Raw genomic sequence first — 19,813 nt, forward strand, 5'->3', positions numbered from 1 at the left:
CAGTCCCAGCAACATCCTTGTAAATCTCTTCTGCACCCTCTCAAGTTTAACAACATCCTTCCTATAGCACAGCGACCATAATTGAACACAGTACTCAAAAAGTGGCCTCACCAATGCCCTGTACAGCTGCAAGATGATACCCCAACTCTTATACTCAACGATCTGACGATTGAAAGCAAGTGTGTCAAACACCATATTCACCAACCTGTCTGCCTGCAACTCCACTTTTAAGAAACAGTGCACCTACACCCCCCGGGTCTCTGTTGGCAAAACTCTCCAGGGCTATACCATTAAGTGTATAAGGCCTGCCCTGGTTTACCTTATTATATTTTAGAAATGTCAAAACATTTGTGTCAACAGGAACCAAATCTTTGTTGAATGCTTATGTTAACAGATAGTGCAGCTCTTGGGCAATACCATGTTGGCAGTTTAGAAACATGAGAGATGATCTAATTAAAACATTCAAAATGCTCAAAGGACTTGGCAGGGCTGACATGAGAGATTGTTGCATGACAAAATAAAAGTAATACTAAGATGACAATATCAGTAAGATCTCCAATTTTGATAACAGTGGTGCCAAGATGGGTCTACGGATCAGCCATAAGAAGACAAAGGTGCTGATGACTGGATGGTAACATGACTGTCTCATCACCTTTAGATTACAAATCAATAAGGACATTGAACACTTTCCCTACCAAGAAAGCAATATCTCCTGAGAATGTGATGTAAAGATCAATACAAACATAAAGATCAACAAAAAAAAGTCTTCCACAAGTGTCCACAAGGTCTGGCATTCAATACCACCAGCTCAGCTGTGATGTTGTCACGGTACATGTCTACAGTAGAATCAAATGGATTCTATGCCAATGAGACATAGAGAAGGATAACAAAGATATTAGATAATTTGGATGTTGTCCATGAGATACATAGCAGCCTACAGTGTATTTTGGACATCATTTGGAGAGACAATATCTCCAATAAAGATATCCTACAGAGGACAGGCCAGAGGAGCTTACAGGCATCGTGTCACAGAGATGATTGAGATTGACAGGACAAATAATTAACTCCTGGACATATACCTGCAAGAATGACAGTAGAATAGACTTCTTGAGTTAGAAAACTAAGACCAGCTAACCAAAGAAACATGACAGGAATATTTAAGGTGCTTCAAGAACTGGACACTGCCTGGGCTTGAGCAAAAGAGTGCGCAATGGACTGGGACAAGGGGCAGAGTCTTGCCGACACTTTTTCCATTCAGGACTAGAGGAATTAAATCTGAATGAATTAGTCATTTAGCAGCCTGGGATACATTTCACATTGAGCTGGTGTTAGATCCACTTTGTGAAGCAAACTCCTCAATATTTTCCCTCTATTTTCATTGCTTTAATCTTTTCTCTTTCTTGAATTAAGTGTCAGCTGTCTCCCTCTCTTGTGAAGGCACAAAATATTCATTAAGGCATGCACATTCACCTTCTGCCTCCACACACAGGTTACTTTTTGATCTTTAATCCGAAGATTTTGGGTCCTGTAGGAGTTGAACATAGAATCTAGATAGATGTTCAGGTGATGCACTGAAGAAATGATGAGTTTTTATTACATTTAATGCCATGAGATATTTTCAGGAACTTAGATAAATATAATTGTTATCAATCTTAACGAAGTTTGCATCTGTCAGTTTGGTTGATTGTTAAAAATGTCAAATTCTAAACCACTGTTATTCAATTTAAAATAGATGGAGAATTATTAAGACAGGGCACCATGAAATGGCATACAAATATGCTTACTTGTTGAAATAAAAGCTTTTATATTGACAGTGTTTGTTTTGCAGTATACATAGATGGCAAGTGACATATTTATGAGAAATACAAATTGCATCAACTCTTCATTTTTGACACGCAAACATTTCCTAGGATTATGACTTGTTTGGAGTTAACCATTTACAGGAATATTGTAACAATCCTTTTCAAGTTAAAAAATTTGAGACTGACCATGAATGTACGTTATGGCTGAAAAAGGAGTTGATCTCTGCATTGTGATTTACAGTAAGTGACATTTTTTTCTCACACATGATTTTTTTTAATGACTGACTATTTACATATTGCAAAGAACTGATATTAGCATAACTACTGTGAATTATAGAATAGAGAACTTGTATTCCCATATACTTTAACTCTAGTTTTTATATTTGATGTTGTAATTTGTTTCATTTTGTTTGGAAATTTTAAAATTTAGTTTGTGCTGATACACTTTTCACATCAGTTCAATGCTACCTAACAATTTGAGAACAAATTATATTCTTCATGAGAATAAGAAGCTGATCTCTAAGCTTTGCCTCCAGGATTTCCATCAGCTGGGAGAGCCCCCATGGAAATAAATGGCAAGAGATTTACAAGTAGTATAGTCTATTTATACAGATGCAGTGAGCAATTATTTTGTCAACTCCCACTTGCAACAAGCAAATGCTGCTGATAAAAATCTTAAGAGACAACATATTGGCAACTAGTAACAAATAAATTAGCAAGTAAAATCCGCACTTCAGATGATTGCCTTGCAATGTGAAATGTCACAAGCGTATATATATTTAACAAATTGAACAAAAAGCTATATTTAAACACATTTATATTTTGCTTTCAAGAATTTTATATTTCAGAAATATTAATAAGACTGAAAATATTATTTTAAAAATATCTCATTTATTAGTGCAGTTCTTGGGAAAAGTTACAGTTCCACAGCATTAGCTGGGAAAAGTCTGCAGTCTGAATATAGAATTGAAAATACAGTGATTAACAAATAGCTTTTGTGAGAAAATTATAGAACCACACTAACTGACATTTCACTCAAATAATAAACAGGTCAGAACCCTATAGTTACAATGCTATCTGTGCTGAGGCTCTGCATCTTTAATGTAGGTGATCACTGTGAGGATTGACATGAACTGCTTTGAATCTTTCAAAATTAAAGAACATGAACACAACTGAAATACATTCCCTCAAAATTATAGCTAATCGTGTTGTTTTAACTGAGGACAACATTTAATGAAGACTTATTCTATGATCCCATTTGACGGTACTGTTGGATAAGTTGGACACCTGAAATAAACTTGGATTGACAGATTTGTTAGTTCAGTTTGTTAACATGGTGGTTTGTCATTGAAACATTTTCACATGAAGTTGCAGATTTCTTTAACAGCATCACCACTATTTATTACATGGAAGAAGAGACAAAAAATGCTACCTAAATATAGTAGATAAGAGAATGATATCAAAGCACACAGCAAAATAGGATTTCAACCTGTTTTCTAACACTATTCATTACAGAAACTCAAATCCAGAGAAATTATATCTCTATCTAAAGTCTTTAAATTTTGACCTAACTAGCCACTTATATTTAATAAAAACCAAAAGAACTGTGGAAGCTGTAAATTAGAGATAAAAATAGAAATTGCTGGAAAAGCTCTGCAGATCTGGCAGCATCTGTGGAGAGAGATCAGAATTAATGTTTCAGGTTGAGTGACCCTTCCTCAGCACCTTAGAATTTTGGTCACTTATAATTTATTTGCCATGACAATTCAATGAGTCCTTTCTAAGTTACCAACATGAACTTTATACAAAACAAAGATTCTAAACTTTCCTATTTTTGATAACTTGTGGATTTTGGAGAAATCTCTTTTGGCTTGGAATATTCACCAGCTGAACATTTCTGCCAAGGGAATCGATTCTCTGAGGTGTCTTAAATAGTGTACTGTGTACAGTTTTTGTCATATTAACAAAGAAAGGCCAGTTTGCATTAGAGGAAGTTCAGAGAAGGTTCAATAGATTAAATCCTGGAATTAAGGCATCTCCTGAAGAAGATTGAGCAGGTTAGGCCTCAACTCAGTGTTGAAAATAATGCAAGTGATGTTATTGAATGTTCAAATATTCTTCAAGAGAGTTTGACAGGACAGAAGCGAAGGGAATATTTTCTCTTGTGGAGAATTTAGCTATGGAGGTACAGGTTAAAGTAAGGTGCCTACCATCAAAGACAGACATTAGGAAAAAATGTTTTTCCATCATGGAGTTGTTATTCATTTGAATTCTCTTCCTTAAACCTCAGTGAAGGCTGCTTTATTCTAAGCAACACAATAAAAAGAACAAACTGCTGATGCTGGAAATCAGAAACTAAAGCAGATATCTCAGCACCTCTGGCAGCATCTGTGGAGACAAAGCAGAGTTGATGTTTGAGTTCAGTGACCCTTCTTAATTGCTTTTCAGCAATATCTGTTTTTATTGTTGCATGATTCTAGACATTCTATGCTAAATTGAAGTTCTACTTTATCCTCCTCACAGTTTCCAATGCTTCCAAATTTTGAAATTCTTCCAATGATTGCAACGTTTAACACTCGTCCTGTGCACCAAGATCTAGATCATTTATATATCTGAGGAAAATCAAGAAACCCAACTCTTAACTTTTGGATTTAGCTAGAGTTCAGAAACAATAATGGTAAAAGTGCATTGCTCACTCTAATCAAAAAGCACTGACTAGTGGAAACATTGCAAAGCAACACATCAACAGGAGAGATACAAAAATTACAGAGAACTTGGGAGAACTTTTGTGATCCAAGTGGAGACTGAAATAGTCATACTGTAAAGGGCAGAAAGGGACCAATGATCCGAAATTGCATTCAGAAAATTTTTGACAATATTGTATCCCATTCAACATGAAAGGAGGCACTGCTAGACCTAGTTCTTGGAAATTGTTTTTGCCACGTTGATCAAGTGGGGTAATATTTGAGGCAAGGTAATTACTGTATAACGAGGTTTAGGATGACAGTTGAAAAGATTCACAGTAAGAATCATTAACTGGGTGAGACCTTACTTTAATGGGACAAGAACAGAGTTCAGCTGAATAAACTGGAGCCAAAGGTTGTTAGAGAAAACTCACCCTTCAAAGAAGAGATTGGTTGGGCGTAACCAAAGGAGGCAAATAAATCCATAGCTCTGTGGGTTAGAAATGAAGATAAAGAAGAAAGAATATATTTATGACAAGTGTCAGGTAGTAAACACAACTGAAAGCCATAATGAATATAAGAAGTTTAGAAGGGAAGTGATAACTAATAAGAGAGAGACAATGAAAGAGTCTGACAACAACAGAAATGAAAACCTAAAGTCATCTGTAGGTACCTGCATAGTAAAAGAGTAGCAAAAGGAGGAGTTGGGTAGAGTAAGGACTGAGAATGTGATTTTAAACATGGAAGATGTGGTTGCGGTCTGAAACAGAGATTTTGAATCTGCCTTTACTAATGAAGCAGATGTTACCCAGTTCCTAGTGACAGAGGAGAAAACTCATTCACTAGAAAGGTTCAAAATTGACAATGTATTGGATAGACTGTCCATATATTTGAGAAGGTACTGAAGCTTAATGAGATGCATCTAAAGATACTGCAGGATGTCAGAGCAATTGCAATCCATAGGGTTTTTGTGTTCCATACACTTGGACGTGGTGCCAGAAGATTGAAGAATTGCACCCTCATTCAATAAAGAGTAAGCCCAGCAATTACAGACCACTCAATTTAACTTTGTAAACCTCAGTCCAACACCGGCACCTCCAAATCATGACCACCATCGACAACTTAACTTTGGGTGGGAAAAAAACTTCCAGATTTAGTATACATCAAAGAAGGGATGACCTTACAGACGTTTATAAAATCATGCGAGGAATGGATAGTGTGAAAAGCCAAAGTCTTTTTCCCAGGGTAGGGGAGTCCAAACTTAGGCATAAAGTGAGATGGGCAAGATTTAAAAGGGACCTAAGGGGTCACTTTTTCATGCAGACAGTGGTGCGTAAGTGGAAAGACCTGCCAGAGGAGGTGAGGAGGTGGGTACAATTGCAATACTTAAAAGGCATTTGTGTGGGTGCATGAAGAGGAAATTGTTTATATGACGAACTGGAGCAAAGAGTCTGTTTCAGTGCCGCATAATTCTATGACTCAATGACTCCAACTGTGATTGCTGGATAAACAAATCAGAATTAGAAATAGCCAGAGAAACTCAGCAGGTTTGGCAGCCCTTGTAGAGAGAAAATCGGATGAATGTTTTATGTTCAGCTATCTGAAGAGGCGGCACTGGACTCAAAATGTGAACACTGTTTTCTCTCTACAGATGCTACCAGATCTGTTGAGATTTCAGCATCCTGCTTTTGTAATTTGGGATAAAATTAACAGACACACGGGCAAATGTGGCTTAATTAAGGAGAGCCAGAATATATTTTCAAAGGGAAAATAATGCTTAACAAACCTGTTGGAGTTTTTTGAAGAGGTAACAACAAGGTCTGATGAGGATAATATTGTTGACATTGTGTGTACTGACTTCCAATAGCTGTTTGATATGGTACTTACAACAAATGCGTTAGAAAAGTTACAGCTCATGTAGTAAAAGAGACAGAAGCAACGTGGAGTCAAACCTGGATGAATGGAGCTTAAGGTGAAGGAACCCTTAGGAAGCAGTGATCATAACATGATCAAATTTACTCTGCAATTTGAGAGAGAGAAGATAGAATCAGAGGTAAATGTATTTCAGCTGAATAAAGGAAATTACAGAGACATAAGGGAGGAGTTGGGTAGATTTGACTGGGAGAGGACCCAAGCAGGAAAGACAGTGGAACAACAATGGCAGGGGTTTCTGGGAGTAATTCAGGAGACACAGCAGAGATTCATCCCAAAGAAAAAGAAGCATGGTAAAAGGAGGATGAGGCAACTATGGCTGATGAGGGAAGTCAGTGATAGCATAAAAGCAAACGAGAAAGCACAGAAAGTCGAGATGAGCAGGGAAGTCAGAGGATTGGGGAGCTTACAAAGGCCAACAGAAGACAACAAAAAAAAGAGAAGAAATAAGGAGGGAGAAAATTAAAATGAGGGTAAGCTGGACAGTAGATTAGATTAGATTCCCTACAGTGTGGAAACAGGCTCTTCAGTCCAACAAGTCCACACCGACCCTCAGAAGAGTAACCCACCCAGACACATTTCGCTCTGACTAATGCACCTAACGCTATGGGTAATTTAGCATGGCCAATTCCCCTGACCTGTATATCTTTGGACTGTGGGAGGAAACCGGAGCACCCTGAGGAAACTCACGCAGACACTGAGAGAATGTGCAAACGCCACACAAGCAGTTGCGCAAGGCTGGAATCAAACCTGGTGCTGTGAGGCAGCAGTGTTAACCACTGAGCCACTGTGCCATCCCAGTAATATAATGGAAGACTGTAAGAGTTTCTTCAGATATATTAGGTGCAAAAGCGAGGTAAAAGTGGACTTTGGGCTGCTGGAAAATCATGCAAGAGAGACAGTAGTGAGGAATAAAGAAATGGCCCAGGAACTGAATAATTACTTTGCATCAGTCTTCACAGTGGAAGCCATGAGTAATTTTCCAAAAATTCCAGAGAGTGAGGTGGCAGAGCTGAGTATGGTGGCCATCACCAATGAGAAGATGCCTGAAAACTGAATGGCCTGAAGTTGGAAAAAACAGAAACGATGAACTTAATTACATTGCATTGGTTAGACAAACTGAGCCTGCAACCCGTGAAGACTCTATGACTTCAGTTTCTAAGGCCGATGTAAGTTGGATGTTATATCAATAAAAAATAGCAGAATTCTTATTTAGAAACTGGATCAACATTTATGGTGATTTTCCAGGTTCCTACAACACTTGCATTGCAAGTATGTCCCAAAGCAGGGGAATGTCCATGGTCAGTCATCCTTAGTTCATTTTCACTATTGTGCTCAGTTCTCTTCAGTGTTTTGTTTTGACAAATTTCTTTCTCCTTATGTTGTCCATTTGAAAAGAAAAATCCTGGACTAACAGCACTGTCAGACATAATTTGTTATTGTTGTTATCACTTGGATAAAAATAGCATGCAGCAAAACTTAATTTGAGCGATTGAAGTTTGAAGTGCAGACATTTCCATCTTTATACATGTTTCTTTAATGATGCTTTCAGAAGGTTTGAATTGAAATCAGGTTGTTTTCAGTGGTATCTTTACGTAATTAGAGTGTAGTATTTAGTTGATTTTACTGTCTTCAATTGATTTGATCTGTTATTGCCACAAAGATGTATTTTGTTCTGATTATTAATTACAGGTGTTATGCTTAATAGATGAGGGAAATTCAATGAACACAATAATTAAAAGATAGAGTGAAATAAAATGTTCTGGTAGCTTCAAAAGATGGCATTATCTAAGTACACTTAAAATTCAATTGAAGTAGAAATAATAATTTTTGTACATAATATCGCTACAATGTCTATTCTCAGTATTTTTATTTTGCCAATACTGCCTTATAAGCAGCAAAATGTCTGTAGAGGAAAGACAGGATAGAGTCACTTTTTATTTAGATGAGCATGAAGGATATATAAAAACAAATAATTTATTTTTTTAAAAAGTAATGGCATCCAATTTTTTTTTTAGAGAGATTCCCAAAGATCTATGTCTTCAACTAGGAACTTCTGATCATCTTTTTGATTGTGACTTTTACTTACCTTTATTTCTTCAGGATATTGATTAGTGGGGCCAAATCTCACAGTTGTGTAGTGAGCGGATATCATTCCTGACCCACTGTCAAAACAGCTGTGTTGATGCCAAATGTGAGTGGTGCAAGAAGCCCAAAACCTGCCTGCCTTCAAACACAAGGTAATCAAGGTGTCGCAAATAATATGTAAAATCATCACTATCCTTGGCTGCTCACGTGATTTATCAGTGGTTACATGGGTGGTGAAGGCACTGTTGGGTACATATTGAGCTGCACAATATTGAAATAAAAGCATTCACCAGAGAAGCAAACTGAGGAATTGCAGGGACTGTTGGTATTATAAGAGGTGAGAGGATTTGATTTCTGAACACTCAGAAAATGTCTAGTGTTAGCTAATTCGAAAGGAGATTTAACTGAGGAGAGATCATTGTGATTTAATTTTTCTACATTTTATTGTCATTTATTTGAGAGTTTGGAATTGAGTTAGTGGCATGTGGGTTTTGATTTGTGTTTCTGAAGGGGTTTCATGATTCATATTTGGGTATTTCTATAGCCATGGGTGATTTATTTGTAAAAGCAGTATATGAGATAGTTCTTGAAGTCCAATGTGATTTGGTTTATGCTGAGAGAATTTGCAAGCAGATTTGCATAAACTTTTTATTTTCGAAGATTGAAAGGTGATTGTTTTGATAAGAACCTGATGGGTAATCACCAGGCGCTCTTTAAAAATTAGGGGTCTTCCATTTAAGATTGAGATTAAGAGATTTCCATAGAATCCCTACAGTGGAGAAGCTGGCTATTTGGCCCATCAAGTCTAAGCCAACCCCCTGAAGGGCAGCTCACCAGATCTAACCTTGATTCTAACCCTGTGTTCGCCAATTATGTTAACATCATCACCTAAAAATTTAGCTTGGCCAATACAACTAACCTGCAGATCTTTGTTAAAAATCACACAATACCAGGTTATAGTCCAACAGGTTTAATTGGAAGCACACTAGTCTTCGGAGCGGCACTCCTTCATCAGGTGGTTGATGAAGGAGCAGTGCTCCGAAAGCTAGTGTGCTTCCAATTAAATCTGTTGGACTATAACCTGGTGTTGTGTGAGTTTTAACTTTGTGTGCCCCAATCCAACACCGGCATCTCCAAATCATGACTGCAGATGTTTGGACTGTGGGAGGAAACCAGAACACCTGGAGAAAACCCACACAGGCACGGGGAGAATGTGCAAACTCCACATAGACAGTAATCTGAGGCTGGAATTAAATACAGGTCCCAGGCACTGTTAACCACTGATCTCACCGTGTTGTCCAATTTTCTTTTCCTCAGAACATAATTAGTCTTTTCAATGATCTTTCCCATGTCATTGAATATATTTGAAGCTGAGATGCACAAATTTTTGATCATTTGAGGACTGTCAGGGAGTGCGTGGAAATTAATAGGGAGCAGACTAGAAAATGGAGTTGTCGTCACAATCAGACTAACTTAACATTATTGAATGGCTCAAGAGAGTGAATGGACTGCATCTGCTCCAAATTCTTTTTTTGTGTACTTGTGTGCAGCAATACTTTATATTATAGGTTCCAATCAACCATTTTATCACACAGAATGAAAAAAGCAACAGATGTGCCACGGAAAAGGATTAATGTTCTTCTTTCTACAAAGAGTAAATTCTGTCCTGATTACTTTTTTATCAGTGATGACAATGTTTGGTGCAGGGAAAGCAGTGATGGAGGCCCCAGAAGCACATTTATAATGAAACCAGGTAAAGGGTGATTCCCTGCCAGATAACTGGACAGGCCCCACAAGTCATTCCTTAAATGGCCAGTGATCATGTGACCACAGTTGGTCAGTCTCTTCACACAGCTCAGAAATCTAGCTGAATGTCAGGTCTAAAGACAGAGGCACCATCCCCTCCATCTCTATTGGACTAAACTCTATTTATAAACTGTTTCTCTCTCCACAGACATTGCCTCCGAGCTGCTGAATGTTTCTAATATTTTCTAGCTCTCTTTCAGTTTTCCAGCTGTGTGCTGATTTCATGATAATTTTACTGAATTTCACAGAAAGACAGAGTCAAAGGACTGATACAATGTAGAAGGAGGCCATTTGATCCATCACATCTGTTTCATGATTTTGTTCCCAGGCCCCTGCATATCCTAACTACACACTGTCAGGAAAAAGCACTCTCACTTCGTTTGCACATCATTTTAAATCTATGCCACCTTGTTCTTTATTCTTTTATACACAGGAAAGCCTCCCATGATCTAGTCTATCCAGCCCACTCTTGATTTTGAAATCCTCTATCAAATCTGCTTTTAACATCTTCTATTCAAGGAGAGCAGCCACAACATCTTCAATCTCCCTAATAATTGAAGTTTCTCATTGCTTAGACAATTCTCGTAACTCACTTTTGTATTCTCTATACTTCATTCATATTTTTCCTATATTATGGCTCCCACAACTGAGCATGAAACTCCAGCTGATGAATATGTGATGATACTATAGCTTTATGAGGTGCATTTTGTCCTGGTTCTTTTTTGAAGAGAGGTTATGAGACAGAGGTGCCAAGTTAACTATTCCAAACCAATAATGTAAACAATGTATGAGGCCCCCTTGGTTTTTTTAAAGTTAGAACAACTGAAGCAACAGGAATGGGTGGAGTTAGGCTCGCACAGAACAAGGGTTTTAGTTTAGTTTTGAGTTAATGGGGTTTTGAAGTTGGTTTGGAAGTTGCTCTACACTTCTCTGCTGTTTAATAGATAAATAATGTATTATTCTGGGTTTTTTTCCAATAGAGTTAAAGTTACACCAATTCTTCTTTCTTTTGTTTGTTTTTTAACTGTGTGCAAGAAGAAAGTGTGTTTTGCTTAAAGCTGCATAGTGTGATCAGTCAAATTACATCCAGAACACAGCACCTTACACTTGCCTTTAAATAAGGTAAAAGTTAAGGTCTAGCCTATCTTCTTGATATATTTAAAAGGAGGTTTGGTTTGGTCCATAAGATAGAGCAAGTGTCTTGTACAATTCACTATTACCTCTCTGTACTAGCACTTTATACCTGTACCAAAAAAGCAGAGGTCGCCTTACATTTTATTAACTGATGTCTCCACCTAACCTGGCACTTTCAGTGTTCTATGCACATTGTTGTGAAGTGAAAGGTAAATCTACTCTAACTAACGCTGATCAGATCGCAGTAACCCTTTTTAACTCAGGCATGTTATACGGTGAGATAGACAAAGGGACAAGTGTCAAAGGAAGGTCCACCATAACTTTATTGAACACACTATCCAGAAAAAATAATATTTATCAGATGTTATTATTCCACTGTAAATAAATTCTACTAGCCACATCACAGCAATCTTCAGTAAGTCTTAAATTTCTAAGTAAATCAGCTCAAACTTAGATTAGCTATTTACTTCTCTCACACGCTTCCCATTTACAGGACCCTACCACAGTATTTGAACCATTTAGAGTGATAGAGTTGTGCTGCATGGAAACAGACTCATGCCCATGCTGACCAGATACCCTAAATTAACCTAGTCTCATTTGCCAACTTTTGGCAAGTATCTCTCTAAACCCCTCCTATTCATATACCCATCTTGCTAACATTGATCACGCCTAGTGCATGCCCTGTGCAAAGTAACCTATGTGCCTCTGTCTAATTCTTTTTGATCTTTATGTCCTTCCTTACTATGATCTGACTGCACTGCTTGTAAACAAAGCTATTTATTGAACTTTGGTGCACGTGACAATAAATCAAATCGAATCAAATCCGGATACCTTTTAAATGTTGTAATTTTACCAGCTTTTACCACTTCCACTTGCCTGACAGGACTGGTAATACCCATTCAGTAAGGTTGAGAAAGTCTGTTCACTGGTCTTTGACATATTTCAGGATCTGCAGTCATTGATTTGGCCGTTGTCTTTTGTCCAAGGCTGATTCTGGTTTTCAGGTCATCTCACTGAAGTAGTCTCTCTGGGGCTGGTCAGTCTGATGCTGCTCAACATGAGGAGCTGGTGTTGACATGGAGCTTGCTGCCAGTTGAAGGTGCTCGCTGGAATGCCATTGAGTAAAGAGCAAAATTAGAGAGAAGTGGGGCTCCAAGTTATCCCACTTTGCTTCCTTCTTGAAGATTCTGTAGCCAGTGTCCAATATTAGCACCAGGCACAGGTAGAAAAATGTAATTGGGTGACTATGTTCTATACTTGGATGTACAGGGCATAGTTTTCAACTTACAACTGTCAAGCGTTGTCCTTGTCATGCACTGCCTCTACTGAGTTCGGTGGCACAATGTCTGTATGTTCTCATAATAGACAGCAGGTATGAAGGGGATCCGGCAGGAGACTGTGATGTTCTAAGAACTCTATCAGCTTTTTGGAACAATAATCACAGTGTACAGGGGATGTTATAAATCACCATACAGAGAGTATAGCACAACACAGACATTATTTGGAGTTTGGCAGAGTTGTCAGACAGTGATAATTAGTAAGTTAGCGCAGTGCAGCATAATTTCAATATGTTGGACAGTTACTGATGTAACTGAGAAATTTGATATCACACCCAATGTTTCATTCAGAATCTTCATTATACGGAGTCATGACATTCAAAAGATAAACCTGCCTTTCACTTTCAGGTTCCAACGATCCGATCTTCATTTCTGAAAGATTTCTCATTTATTACAGGTTTCCACGATTGTTTGATTTTCCTTCTAGTCTGAATATTAAATTAAGGAGCTGAATTAAAGGAGGTGCTGAATTCCCCCTTCCCTCCCCCTGGCTAGCAGAGTGGGAGAAGTAATGACCATATCGGGGAAGTAATGACCATATCGGGGAACCCTGACTGACCTGCAACCAGTTAACAGTTGGTTGCTTCTGGATTGATTGGAGGTGGAATGCCCACCCACAGGATGTCCTACCTCAGGGAGTAATCAATCGGAGACCAACAGTTCTCTCGAACATCAGGACTGGAGTACGTGGTGTCGGTTTAAGGTTCAGGCAAGCATCTTGCCAGCTGTAAATCTGGCAGGTCCTGGTGAGGAGGTGAAGGTTGTGGCATGAAATGTTAATGGGAGAGGGTAACCCAGGGGATGAAACCTTGATGGATGCATCAAGTAGGACCCAAGGAGCACATTAAGATTTCGTCACCCAGATCCTAAGTAGGAATTATTTACTCACCAAAGAGTCTTGATTAGACCAGATCAGCCAATACCAACCCCTGTAACTGGCATAATTTACTTGGGGAAGGATATAATGGGGTTCCCGGCCATCAGTGAGGTCGCATTAAAAAACCCCAGCCAATATCTCTTCAATGCATTTTGCAGTAAAATACAATTTACACACAGTGCTGGAGAGACCAAAAGTACTGACTCTAGCACATTGAATTCCCTACCACAGTGAGTAGTTGAGAAGGTTCATATTGATACATTTAAGGTAAATTAAGTAAATACATGAGAAAGAAATTAATTTTCAAGTAGATTAATGGAGTTCAATCAAGACAGAGAAGGCTCAAGTCAAAGACAAACATTGGCAAAGTCCAACTTTTTGTCATCGTTAACTGTGCAATGCATTTTCACCTTTCATCAAGAAATCTGCTCATTCATTGAATCCACATTCAAACAGAATCATTATTTTGAAATAATTTAATTTGTTTTTAATATTGGGAAATATTCCTGAATACCTTATTATTATGACTTTTATTGGTTTAATTTATATTAAAGACATAGAAAAATATTGCTGTTGTTTCTTACATGAATTCAGAAGGTCTTAAAACATCTTAGAGACAATGAGAGCTTTGTGAAATATAGTCTCTGTGGTAAAATCAAAAAGTGACAGCTAATTTTTGCACTTCAGTGCCCCCAAAATACTAAAAGGATAATAATCAAATAATCTGCTTTAGTCATATTGGTTGAGGGCTAGATATTATTCTGGGCACTAGGAAGGCTTTTTTTATGAACACTGTTTTGGAAACTTATTGTGCACATTTCAAACTCATGACTGCTTGCTGATTATTAACCAAAGAACATAATGCACAATTTTCACAATGTCTAAAATACAGTATACAGTTCCTGTAGTAGGGCGAGGTCCACACTCTTGACTGTGAACATTAGCATACTATTTTAAAATAAATATATTGAAAGAATGATAAGGAAGAATATCTAGTAGAAATGTACAGAAATGGCATCCAGTTCTCTGTAATCCGACAGTGTCATGACACAGCTTCTTATGTACATGTCCAGCAGCTAGGTGTTGTGACATCAGCCTGTTCAGAGATATTATGACACAGCTCTGGAGCAGGTTTGATTTGAACCCAGACCTGGTCTGGTTTATTTATTCCACATCACCTCCTTTTTGTTAATCGTACCATTCTTAATTAATGTTGAATACTGAACATTTAACTCCTTATTCACCATTTCTCCCTCACATAAATTGCTTCCATTTGCAGCATTAATTACCAAGAGCATTCTTAGCTCGCTTGAAGGATATGTCGGATGAATGTGGTCATGTGGGTTCTCAGGAGGGTGAGATAAAGAATGATTGACTGACTGCTATTGGAAAGTGATTCAATGTGCACTTGTAGATGTAATATCAGATTTGTTATTTGAGTAAAATAGCCCAAATAAAGGATGCATCTACCTCTTAGACTTTAAGCATTTGAACTCTTTTACCTAAAGAGACACTGATTTAATTAACTAAACTGCAGACCTCAATAAGAATTCACTCACCATATAGCTCATAACTGTTTAAGTATTAGATTGATATGAATGATTTCTTTTCTATCCTTTTCGTTTACTGGAACAATCTATCAGTGCAGTAAAGTGTAAAGGGCAACATTGTCCAGTACTTAATTTCTAAGTAAAAGCACATTTAATTCTTATAGCAGGACAGATGACATATTGCTGTTGCAACATCTGGAAGCAGCTGGACACTTCGATGACCCAGAGTAAACACATCTGGAGTAAGTGTTTACAGCGCAAGGTCCTTTGGATCCAGGTTTTGCAGAACTGGAGTCTGAGAGGCAGACATTGTACAACTTCCGGGAAAGGGGAAAGGTATCCATTACATGAAATCAGAAGGCCTTAAAATATCTTAAGAGACAATGAGAGCTTTGTAAAATGTAGTCTCCGTGGTAAAATCGGAAAGGTGACAGCTGATTGTGCACTTCAATGTCCCATAAGTTTCAGTACAATAATAATCAAATAACCTGCTTTCATTATATTGGTTGAAGGCTAGATGTTATTCCAAGCACTAGGGAGACTTCCATGACCTTTTATGAACACTGCTTTGGAAATGTATTATGCACATATCAAATTCATAAGCTAAAGAGATGGGCATGTTAGTTGACAAGGAAATGGAGTAGAGCAGCATTACGGGACAGCGACTTGGATCATGACAACCTGAATGCAACAGGAAGTGACAGAATATACAAAGATATAAAATGCAGCAGGAAATAGGGTCTAAAAGAGAAATAATGGCAACAAGAATAAAATAATTGTCCATTATTTGATTGGTGTGTCATATTTGGAACATAGTAAATGAATAAACACATTAGTACTGGTTTACTGGTATTATCTTACAACAATTGCAAAGACATAGTTAGAAGGAGATCAAAGATGGGAAAGAAATGTTCACGGATGTGTAACTATTTGAAAGGTCAGTCAGTAACTCCAGGGTAGTACTGACTGAGGTTAGTACTAAGTCAGTACCAATTAGCACTACGGAATACCATTTTGATTTTGGATGGAATAAACACAATAGCAATAAATTATCTGGAATCAAAGAATGTGAAGATGTATGGGTGGAGGCAATAAATAAAAAGGGATTAAAGATCATAATGGGAGTCATCTATACATCCTTGAAAAGTAGCTAAATGGCATTACAAAGAATAAGCCAAATCATAAAGAGTGTATGTAACAAAATCAGTACAGTAATCACCTGTGACTTTAGCCTCTTAGGTCTAAGGTCTACTCAGAGGAATAGGTTTAAGGTGAGAAGGGAAATGCTTAAATGAGATGTGCAAGGCAAGTTTTTTACACAAAAGGTGGAAAGTGCTTAGAATGTGCTGCCATGAAAAATGACAACAATGTTTAAGAGACATTGAGACAGGCACATGAACAGGCAATGAATAAAGGATGCAGACCATGTTCAGACAGATGGGATTAGTTTAGAATAGCATCATTTTTGGTGCAGTTATGGAGGGCTGTGCTGTATTGATCTATTTTCCATAGTCTGAATTTATGCAAGTATTCCACTGAAAGAAGGCGAAAGAATATAGGCTGATGATTGGATCCGTGGATAAGAGTGCAATCCTCTGAAGCGATACTGAGTTAATTGAGTAGATACAATTGAGGAATGATGTCATCATAATATTCAAATTGTTCAAAGAATTTGGAAGGGCTGACAGGAAGTATTGTATCAAAACAAACTAAGAGGATAATTGGATGGCTGTATCAATAATGATAGAGGCATTGGATTAGGGAAATACATGGGCAGTACCTGTACAATCAGTTCACTACATGATACTCCTTATTCATGTCCCATGATGGAAGATTTGGCCCATATCTGACAACCCTTCTTGCATAATATGATCTGAGAGCTGCAATATATGTTAACTCGTATAATACAGAGCACAAATACTTGGGTTCTTGGTGAGACTGGTATTTTGAAGTTTGCTAGCAAAATCAAATATTTATGATACTGTAACGTCACTGACTTTTGCATAATGCTTACTGTGCTCACTGACATCATGTACATATAACTGACTTACTGAACAAACTACACTGACTGCACGACACTGTGACAGAAGGTGCAGCTGGGACACTTAAACCAAAACTTCACACGTCATGAAGTTATGTAACTGTCTTCAAGGTACAAGCCTGTCCAGCCTGGGATTTATACAATAACAGAACAACGCTGATAAAACTGAATAATTGCAAGAGAATATAGCCTATTATCTAATCCTACATTCTGGAGGGAGAACACTGATGCAAATGACAGGACAATGAAAGTATGGATTATTGTACAAAATTGAGCAGAATCTGAACAGAGCAGGCATCATTGAGTTACCATGGGCAAACAGGAACAGAATTTCACACCATTGCAGATCAGTAATATGAATAATTTGAAGATTTTCTTTCCAAAGTGAAGAAATTGGAAAGTTTGGAATCAGAATTCAGCAGCTACAATGGACTCTATATTGAAAAGTTGGAGATTATTGCCATAGGTGGAGTGAACTGGAGAGATCCTGGCAGTGATTGAAGGATTCATTATTTTGTTTTTACGGTACTGCAGATTGTGACTTATGGTAACCTGGTTCAGGAAAGAAGGCCTGGAATCCTTGCCCTGTTTCTCTTTGAAAAGTAGGGACAGCTTCAATGTTTTTTCAACACAAGACAGAGGTTGCTATCAATCTGAAATGAACATGCAAATGCTGCAGATCCTCAATGTGTCTGGCTGCATTTGTGGACAGAAAAACAGAATTATCAGTTTAAGTCCAGTTCTGAACTGGAGCTCTGGAGAAGTCAAGTGAATGTTAAAATGTATTTCTTTTGCAAGTTTCTTTCCTTTTAAAAGTGTTTTTAATAAACTAAATGAATGAGTTCATTTTTCCCAGCTCCATATGTCATTGAATTGCACAAAATAGCTGCTCACATTCAAACTTTAGAAGATGGAAAGATTAAATGGCTGCAGCCTCAACACTGCCAGTCCATGCTTACATATTCAGTATTCAATTAGTACAGTTAATCAAACTATTTAACTTTGAACCATTTCTGCCATTAGCTTTAATGGTTGACATTCTGTCAGGTTGTTGTTGAGATAAAAAGGATATTTCACAATTCAACACTCTCCTTGCACCTGAAACCGTCCCTCTGGCCTTTTACCTACAATTGACTTGTTCACTGAGAACTGTCAATGTGACATCACTCACATTAATTTTTCTACCTTCATACTTACAAATTAGAACCTATCTCCCTTTGAACTGACTGCAATTTCACTCTTAGATACTATGATTTTATTATTAAGCTTTCTGAGAAGCATGACACCATTGTTGCCTGGTGTACTGACCTTGACACTGCGGACCCAACTCTCAGGTACCTTCTCCTGTCAACCTCTGGACCATGACAGAGCATCAAAACATAACTATCACCAACCTCATCTCACCTAGTCACCTCGCACCAACAGCCTCCCAGCTCATAGCGCCCCAAACCCATACATCCCACATCTATTTTCCCCAAAATCCACAAACGGGATTCCCTCTAGAATCATTGATTCTGCCTGCTTCTGCCCCACGGAATTTATTTCTTTTGACTGTGACTCTTTATTTTCTCCCCTTGTCCAATCCTTCATTCTTACATCTGGGATTCCTCTGACACTTGACGTCCATTTCAGAATTTCTAGTTTGCAAGTTCCTGCTGCCTCCTATGGACATGCAGTTCCTTCAGACATCCTTCTCCCATCAGGATGGTCTCAGGACTCTCTGCTTATTCCTGGAAAACAGGCCTGAACTGTGCCCACCAACACCACCTTCCACTGCCTGGCCGATCTCGTCCTCAATCTGAACAATTTCTCCATTAACGACTCACTTTTTACAGCTCAGAGGAGTGGCCATAGATACCCACATACCGAGGTACATGGAACATTCTTTGTTCTAATCCTATTCACATCCCTCACCAAAATTCAATGTCCTCTTTGATGTTGACGTTTATTAATTTTGCTTACAATTTCCAACCTGCTCGCACTTCCACCTGTCTATCACTGACTCCTCCCTTCCCTTCCTCGACATCTCTGCTTCCCTTTCTGGGGTGGGCTGGCTACCAATATCCACACAACCCCACTGATTCCAACAGTTACCTGGATTATACGTCCTCACACTCAATTGTCTGTAAGCACTCCGGCCAATTCTCCAAATGACTCGTCTCAGTTGCATTTGTCCTGACAATGTCACCTTCTGCAGGGAAGCCTTGGAAATTTCCCATTTTGCCTTAACTGAGGACTCCCTGCTGCAGTACTCCACAACCCCTTAACCATGTTTGACACTCATCCTGCACTTCGGTCCTCACCCCTTTTTGTCCCTCCTCCAACAATGATAGGGACCCCTGCCCCTCACATACCACCCAACCAGCCTCGACATCCAAACCATTGTAAGCCGCTATTTTCATCATTTTGAATGGAATACTACCACCAGACACATATTGCCCTCCTATTTCAGCATTCTGCTGGTCTGTTCTGTCTGGGACATGCTGGTCCAATCCTTTTCAATTCCCAACATTTCCTCACACACCCACAGCACCTTCCCCAGCAATCATAGAAGATGTAAGA

This window comes from Chiloscyllium punctatum, chromosome 1 (assembly GCF_047496795.1).
Source record: "Chiloscyllium punctatum isolate Juve2018m chromosome 1, sChiPun1.3, whole genome shotgun sequence".
Classification (NCBI taxonomy): Eukaryota; Metazoa; Chordata; class Chondrichthyes; order Orectolobiformes; family Hemiscylliidae; genus Chiloscyllium; species Chiloscyllium punctatum.